This window comes from Opisthorchis viverrini, assembly GCF_000715545.1.
Source record: "Opisthorchis viverrini unplaced genomic scaffold opera_v5_191, whole genome shotgun sequence".
Taxonomy (NCBI): domain Eukaryota; kingdom Metazoa; phylum Platyhelminthes; class Trematoda; order Opisthorchiida; family Opisthorchiidae; genus Opisthorchis; species Opisthorchis viverrini.
This window is the reverse complement of record NW_008751847.1, coordinates 100,927-108,950: the sequence shown is the minus strand read 5'-3', so window position 1 is coordinate 108,950 and position 8,024 is coordinate 100,927.

Genomic DNA, 8,024 nt, shown 5'->3' with positions numbered 1-8,024 from the left:
TGGCTTAGCGCAAAAAGAGATCTCTTGTTTGAGATATCATATCCCATGTTCAATTACGAGACTTCAAAAATGACAGGAAAATTTTGGGCTCACTGACACAGTTTAGTTTCTATTTTTAAAATTGTCTAAACCATAGAGGTTCTAGGACCACATAAGATCTGGCTTTTAAATTTTGTGCGTGCATCTGACGTAAACTCATCCTTTTATTTGGTCTCAAAATGTACTCGAATTTCCGCCCCTTCCTTCTCATTTTCCTGTGTAAGTAATTTGTCTCGAGCATCTCCGAAGCAAGGAAAAATAAGGTAAATATCCCACGCTCATTAGAACATTCTAGGAGTAGATTTGCCTATAGTTCCTGCTGCTCATCATTTTTCTTTCGCCTCTTGTACTTACCTTGTTCTGTTGTGAACTCTCCATTGCGTTTAGTAAACGCTCACATTGAAGCAACTTTCAAGTAGAAACAACTTATCCCAATATGTTTAGCTTCAGTCTAGTCCCTTGTCCACAATAGGCTTTTATTGGCTATTACCAAACCAAGACAGTTAGTAAAAGCGTAGTGCCCTCAGTCTGGGCCAGCAAGTTCATCTATCTTATGGACGTTTATTAAGCGTATTCTTGTGTTGACGGTCATTTATTATGGATAAAAATTAAGCGAATTATGTACTTATCAGCGAGTCTACTGTTTCATCTGCATCCTCTTCAAGCCTTGGCCAATTCACCAGCCCTCCATAAAATGGTGCGGCCACAGATGAAAGGTCAGAAGAGCTGATGGATCCGTTCTTGCTCAATAGTTGGTACAAATATGTCAAACACCATAGAATATCTCCCACTTGTGTGAAATATAGTCTGCTATAGATGGCATGGAACGCAAAGAACAATCTTGTCTTCCTCCCGCCCTCATTCTAACCAACAAATGCTCGTCCGGCCGGCCATCGGACTGACCACACAGGGCATTTTGTATACTGAATCCGTTTCTCCTAGTGGTTGCATGCGTGAATTTTAAGCCAGGTTTTGTTTTCCAGCTTATTTCGAACGGGGATTGAGATATTAAAAATAATCAATGGTGACAGCAGTTTTGTTGCTCACAATTGGCGGTTGATACACCAAAGCCAGTTCGCGCTGCGCGAACAACTAGTTCTCTCACTCTCATGTACGCTGCATTCAAATAGCAGGACTATTGAAACCACAGGAACATAGCCGATTAAAGATCATGACCTTCATCCAGTAGATGCGCATCACCTGTTAATTAAAACTGGGTGTGATCTAAAATTGCATATAGCAACCAGCAACTTGACACGAATGCCCTAAGCAGTTGGTGTTTCGTTATTCAAATTAGTTAAAGCTCAAGTTTCTCACCATGGTAAGATGAAACCGACTTTGGCTAATTTCCGCGAACAAGGCTGTTGCTTACCGGGACCGAGAAACTGGTGTGACAAGGTACCAGGGATATTCAAAAGCATAGCAAGCTTAGTAGCATACAGCTTGTCACCGTCAGTGAATCTGATACCGCGATAGTACGAACGGATTTTGCCAGCTGAAACCGCGGTTGCTAAAATTGGAACTTCCTCAAATGCGGTGGGTACCACAATTCCTAGACTATCTTTCGTCTTCTCATCAGCAAACTGTTGGAGGCTCGCCACGGAGTTGCTCAGAAAATCTGGACGATCAGTTACAAAATTCCAAATGTCAGCGGATTTTATATCTCCGTGTTGTCAAAACAGAAATCTAGTGGCTTCTATGTAGTACTTGTGTCTAATCGCCGAAGGTAACATTTATCTAAGTGGAACAAGGAGCGATACTAAATAAAAAGTGTGTGATATGCCCGCGAGTTCTTCCTTTGGAGGAACAGTTTTTGTCCAGTTCATGGTGTCTTATGCAACCTCATTTTTCAGTCCATGAAATAATCGTTTGGGTATGCAAATCCCTCGATGGATTTCGTCTAGACATGATAATTCAAAATTGATGGATTTAAAAAAACGAGGAACGTTAGCACGTAGAATTTTCCAATGTTTCAACCTTGGTAAGAAAACTTCACTATGGTGTGAGGAGGAAAGCTAAAAAACGATGTTTGTAATGCATTACTTATAGGGTTACTGAAAATTCGTCGACAGCCCACGACCGATTTTGCCCTTCTTGGGACTCATCAGGTAGACGCAGCCCGCTTATGAGTAGTGCATTACGAATATACATGTATTGCGACATCTCGAATATCGTAGCGACTGAAACTTGAGGCGGTCTGGTGCAGCACATTCAGTTGCCTGGAAACATTACGAACGAGAGATTCAGATCCAGGTGAGTCTCGCAAAACCAAATTAGTTTGCAGAAGCGTGTATTTCGCCAAAAAGAAAGGTTGTTTTTGAATACCACTGTCAAGAAAGACGCACATCGAATTCGTAAACACGGGTAGCTTGTTTTGCTGCTACTGTTCTTTTAAGATATCTAGAGTTTCCTGTGCTTTGACAGTAAGTTATTCTACTAACCTGTTCCGTATGTGTCGACGTAATTTTGTTTATCCCCAGAGGCTGTGTAATACCAGCGAATAAATAACCAGTACACGACAGATGACCACAGTATGGCTAGCTGGCAGACGACTTCTTAGTACCGTTTTAATTCGCTTAATAGTTCGGTGCTTCAACAAAGATATCAGATGTAATTCAACATCCAAAAGGAGTTTAAAATTTTCGTTACGGACTACTCAGACGGGGGCTAAATGCCACTTTGGCTACATGCACTGGGCGTACACTTTAGCCCTGCAACGCAAACTATAAACCACTCCTTTGAAACAGCTGAAAAGAGTTTAAGTCATGCGTTATTAGTAGGTTTTCACTCTTTTCTGGATCTCCTTCTAATAACCTCGACAACAAACTCAGTGTTATCCGCTTTGTTGACAAGCGTTCACATTTCGTGGTATATGCCCACATCTCGTAAACGCCGGGAGAAAATCACCTATCCCTTTCTATCAGTTAAAACTCTAGATGACGCCGAATCGCTTCCATTCCGTACCTGAGATTTCTGCTTACCCCCTATTCCAGCCAAAATAATGGCCATCGTTTCCTAAAAATTTGTGGAAAATGTTGGACATGCACAACGGCGTAAATCGGAGAGATTTTTTTTATCACAGGCTCTTTTTTATCACATGGGACTCCTGCAGTTTTTTCAGAGTGGATTTTTTTAAGTGTCCGGACACCCAGAGACAGGTTTCGCACACTTGTTTTTTTCGCGGCTATCCAAAAGTAACAACCACAAAATACTAGAATATGTGTCCCAAGTAAGGAGGGAACACAGAAAAAGACCGTTTCTAACCAACTTCTGCTTAGCTAGTCTAAGTATATATAACGGAACGCATGAGAAGTCTTAAAGTGAATTTCGGATCGGATCCTCTGTACACAGGTGGGGAACTCGAAACAAGTGTCCTACTGCGTGACCCTTAGCGTCTCAATCGGCAAACACCAATGCGTAAGCCCCCTCTTCACATATGCTCGCTCATTAGCAAAATCTCCTTGGGTATTATTATCACTTGGTTTGCACCGGGCGTTTCCCTGCAATCAGTTGCTTTGTTCGATGAAATGCTAGGTAGTGGGGATCATTACCCCCGTATTTAATCAAGCCATCGTTATAACCTTAATTAAAATAAAAAGAAAGCATTTTGCTTGTCAGCTATAAAAAAACATATTGTGTGCATTATAAAGGCCATAATCACGAACCGACTTGAGCCCAGTTGGTTCCAGAGGTAATATATTGGCTCTACCTTGCAATTTTTGAAATTGACCTCTATCCCTTTGTTTAAGGACGTATTTGACAAGACTAGGCATGGTAAAGCGTTTGCTGAGAATAACATTAAATCGCTCACTTGTTTCCTTTGGAATGCACCAGGTTTTCATAACTAAGAAGCCCTTTCAAATTTGAGCATTTATGCAGATGAGTGAGTTCATCAAAAACTACCTAGATATATTTCAAATAAGCTTTTGAAAATTTGGACACTTAGCATCAAGAACAAAATGATCACATTCTCTAAAGTTAGAGAAAAAGTGCAGTAAAAAACTGCACACGGGTAAATCCCAACCAGAAGATATGCCATAATCCCATTTTACAGAGTAATGGCAATCCAACTTGTTCACTGCGTCGTCGAAGTACATAGCGCCGAAATTTCGTCATGCACCACTAAAACTACTGCCTGCGAGGTCCGTCTGGCCAGATCATCTAAATCTTCAAAATGGCGCAAAAATGATCAAAGTTGAAGGAACAGTTTAAAATAATACCGTTTCGTATTTTTTGCGTTTTCGCGTCATCGCTATTTGCATATGTGAACGGAAGCAAACGGCTCCGCTGATCATAACAGAAAACCATGGACTATGGCGCCCAGTATAACGTCACAGATGAAATTAGTCCTCAGCTCTCCCATATACCACACATACCTCTGGTTTGCTTCTATTTTATTCCGTACTACTGTTTGATAGATGAGGTGGCGTGAACTCTGGAGTAACCACTGCGTAAATGATGAATGAATGTGGAACACGGCGGCAGTTTATCGTCTGATGATAATGACTCAGTTGTTATGAGCGGATAAAACTGTTCCGTTTATAGTTCCAGCCAAGTGATTTACCTCTGTCTCAAAAAGCCTACTTCCAAACGATCAGTTGTAGTTTAGTTTGGGCTCGATCCGGTCATGTGGATATTTATAGCCAATAATGGGACAACGCCGGACCGAGGACATGCACGTGACTGACAGACCAAATAATCACTGTTCGGTCAAATTTTTGCTGAACTTTTAGAAGCTAAGTAGCATCTGGAATTCAGGGGTGCGATACTTACCACATGGTTAATTTTATTCTGTTCAACTATATTTGTTAAAGCAAATTAAGCATTCACAGGTCTTCTCAGCATCTTTCTTCTGAACTTTTCGGTTACCTGGTACCTTGATTTCACTGCATGGTAGTTTCGTGGTTTACAAAAGTACTTTGGAGTTTTTCGGTAAAGAAACAGTTTCTTCGAATTGCAAGCCCTACAGCTATAGGAAACTGTAGTCCAAAGCAATCGGACAATTGGTTTCACGCATGCTTTCTACCTTTGTATGTTTTGTGGATCAACAAGCTGTCTCTGCCGCCAGGTTATGTATACCCTCTTTCAAATATCTAGCTAAAGTAATGATTCCAGTCACTATCCCTCCATTTCAAGGTGGATTGTTTATTTAGGCCTGGATGTGATAACATATAACAGTAGTACCAACTTTAGCTATTGAACTAATTCTCATAAGGATATACAAACAAGATAGCCATGGGCATAATGAACCTTTGTCCTCCTTTGCCGAGATAGATCTAAACAGCCTCCTCCATAACACCTTTGGATGGCATCACGTGAAGTTTCAACAAAAACCCTCACATTGAGAATGGAGAGTGCCATCCAGTTCCAAAGTGATGAAAAGTTCCTCTTGACTGGAAAACTACTCAGGGCTTTTGTGAACAATCCATCAGTTGTAGTCTTCCTTATGTCTTTTGTATCAGCATGTACAAAGAAGAAATTTCATTTAGTCGGGAGGTTTAGAACCATACGAGTTTTAATTGCTATATAGCACCACCCAGTTTGTCCCACTTTGGATGCACTTCTCCAAATTCCGAAAATCCAACCCTTTCATCTTAGAAGATCTAGCGGAAACTGAGGGTTGCAAATCAAACGCGGTCCTTTGTCCTTAACTCAAGAATACTGGCCGGACACGCATTTTGCTACTACCAACTAGCTCATTTTGCCGGGGAATAGAAGTGAACACCTCGAATATGTTGCAAAAAAGTGCCTAAGCACAGAAAGGTGCCTGTGCTGACATTTTATGTCAATTTCCCCAAACTGCCTGAAAATGCTTCGAAGTAATCCACATGCTTTGTCGGATAGGTGTTTTTTTCGTTCTTGTAGATTTTCATTGAACTGAAAAAATATATTTGGTTTTTTGTTAAAGCACTCCCGAACTACAGCAAATAAGGATTCACATTTACTGGTAGAAGTTCACTTAACCATATACTACTCCTGAATTGATCCTAAACTGAGCTTAAGCACATAGATTTTTCACCCAACATGTGAAAAGGCACATAGTAAGCAAAACTGTTCCAAACTGCAATCCACACTCCACTTGAACTTGTAGAGAAGTCCATGTTAGGAAGGTTAAATGAGGGCTAAGTACATCGACAACCACTTCACAGTACCAATTAGCCGGTATAAAAATGGTTCATGTTCTTCCGTCTCTGAGGATTGATTGGCGAAAGTGATTGTGGTAATTAGAAGAATTTAATGATCTCCAGACTCCGGCCACGTAGCTAAAAGCACCAGGTAACTGGATAGCTCAAAATTGGTAAGTAGAGTCGTTATCGGTTGCCGCGTGCTAAGAGCATGCATATATTTAGTACCTACGTCTAAGGGCATTGTTTCGGCGCAAATAGGCCTCGGTGGTGGTATCCTCTTCTCCTGCCAAATTTTGTAAATCGCACACACAAAGGAAATGGCACGCATGTAGCCACAGTTCAAAAAAGGCCCTGATCACTATTGTCTCAACTGTCTACGTAATGCGATGTACTGCGCATGGTCTATGGCGTTAGGGCAATCGAGCAAGCTAAAGTCCGGAGCATGCTTTGCGTTACATACCAATGATTATATGCAACTTATCCTAACTCATGGATGATGCACTGTAAGAGTCATTGTATGCATAAATTAAAGTCTATATTATTTGCAAAGCAATCAGAGGTAACCAATATCCTGTTTTGTATCTTCATCGAAACGATAATGATTCTGACAAGTATTTGTGAAATAATTCCGTGGTACACGCTTCCATTCACAAGATTTAGAGTAGCCCTCTTTTTAGAGTTTAGATAAACGCTTCCTTTATGAAAGTTATATGAAATACTTAGAAGTGGACTTGAGCATAATTCCTCTCAGGGCGTGCATACCGAGTTTGCTTTATGGCCGGAATAATTGGCTGGTCAGCTATGAAACTCTGATAACACTATATAAGTTCACCTCCAGGCTGAGTTCCTCATTTTTCAGTACCGAGCAGAAGTAATCCGGAGAAAAATGTGGCCCGAAATTTTGTCTGTGGGCTATTTCCATCCACGACTAATACAAACAGCCCAAAATTTGAAGACATTTTTGATGACCTATTAACCAGAATGAGATTTTCTGTCGAACGTTCTACAGCCATCAAGTTTAGACAGTTACATCGTCGGTTTATGGTCAACACTTTTGCGCTCAGAAGTCGCAATAGGGTAATAAATTTTGTGTTCGTTTCAGAAAAGAGTGTAACGGCGCGGAGGAAGAAGAAACACCGCAAGCTTTCCGAGTCAGTCATAACCACATGTCATATAAATTCATGCACACAGTTGGTCGTTGGCTTGTTCGCTGAGCTAGGCAATTTGGTTGCGAACGTTTCATCACCAATCGAGGTGACATCATCAGTGTGTAGTTGTGCGTAGCGGTGGGTTAGTGGTTGTGCGTTCAGTAGTGCTACGTGTGTGTTGATATACGTGCTGGTAGCCGAGGCTGACCTTTGACCGCGATTAGTTATTCTGTCGGGGCAGTTCATTGGTTGTTCTTTTATCCCCTGTCCTCATTCACCGATGTCCACGTGACCTTTGAACTTGGCATCCCTCGCCGTCGTAGTCTGGTCGGTGTTGAAGTGACCTTGGAGTGCCCTTCCGAGTTCCGGTTGTGACCTTTATTGATTTGACTCCGAGGAGTTCTTTGTTTCTTCGGTTGTTAATCCATTATTCGGTCCTCCTTGAGTGTTTCGGTTGCGATGTTGATCTCTCGCACGTAGAGGTGCGTAAATTGCATCCAGTTCGATGCACCGGTTGATTGAACCTGCCGTAGAGTACCATGCTTCCAGAAATTCTCTTCCGTGTCGCGTGTCTCCGTATGCCAAAATTTTCGCGTTTTCCAGATTGAACTTGTGGCCTTCTTGGTCCTCGTGTATAGATATCAAAGACAGGGGGTCATGCCTCCTGACAGCCGCGTTGTGTTCCTTTATTCGTGTACATAATTTTCTC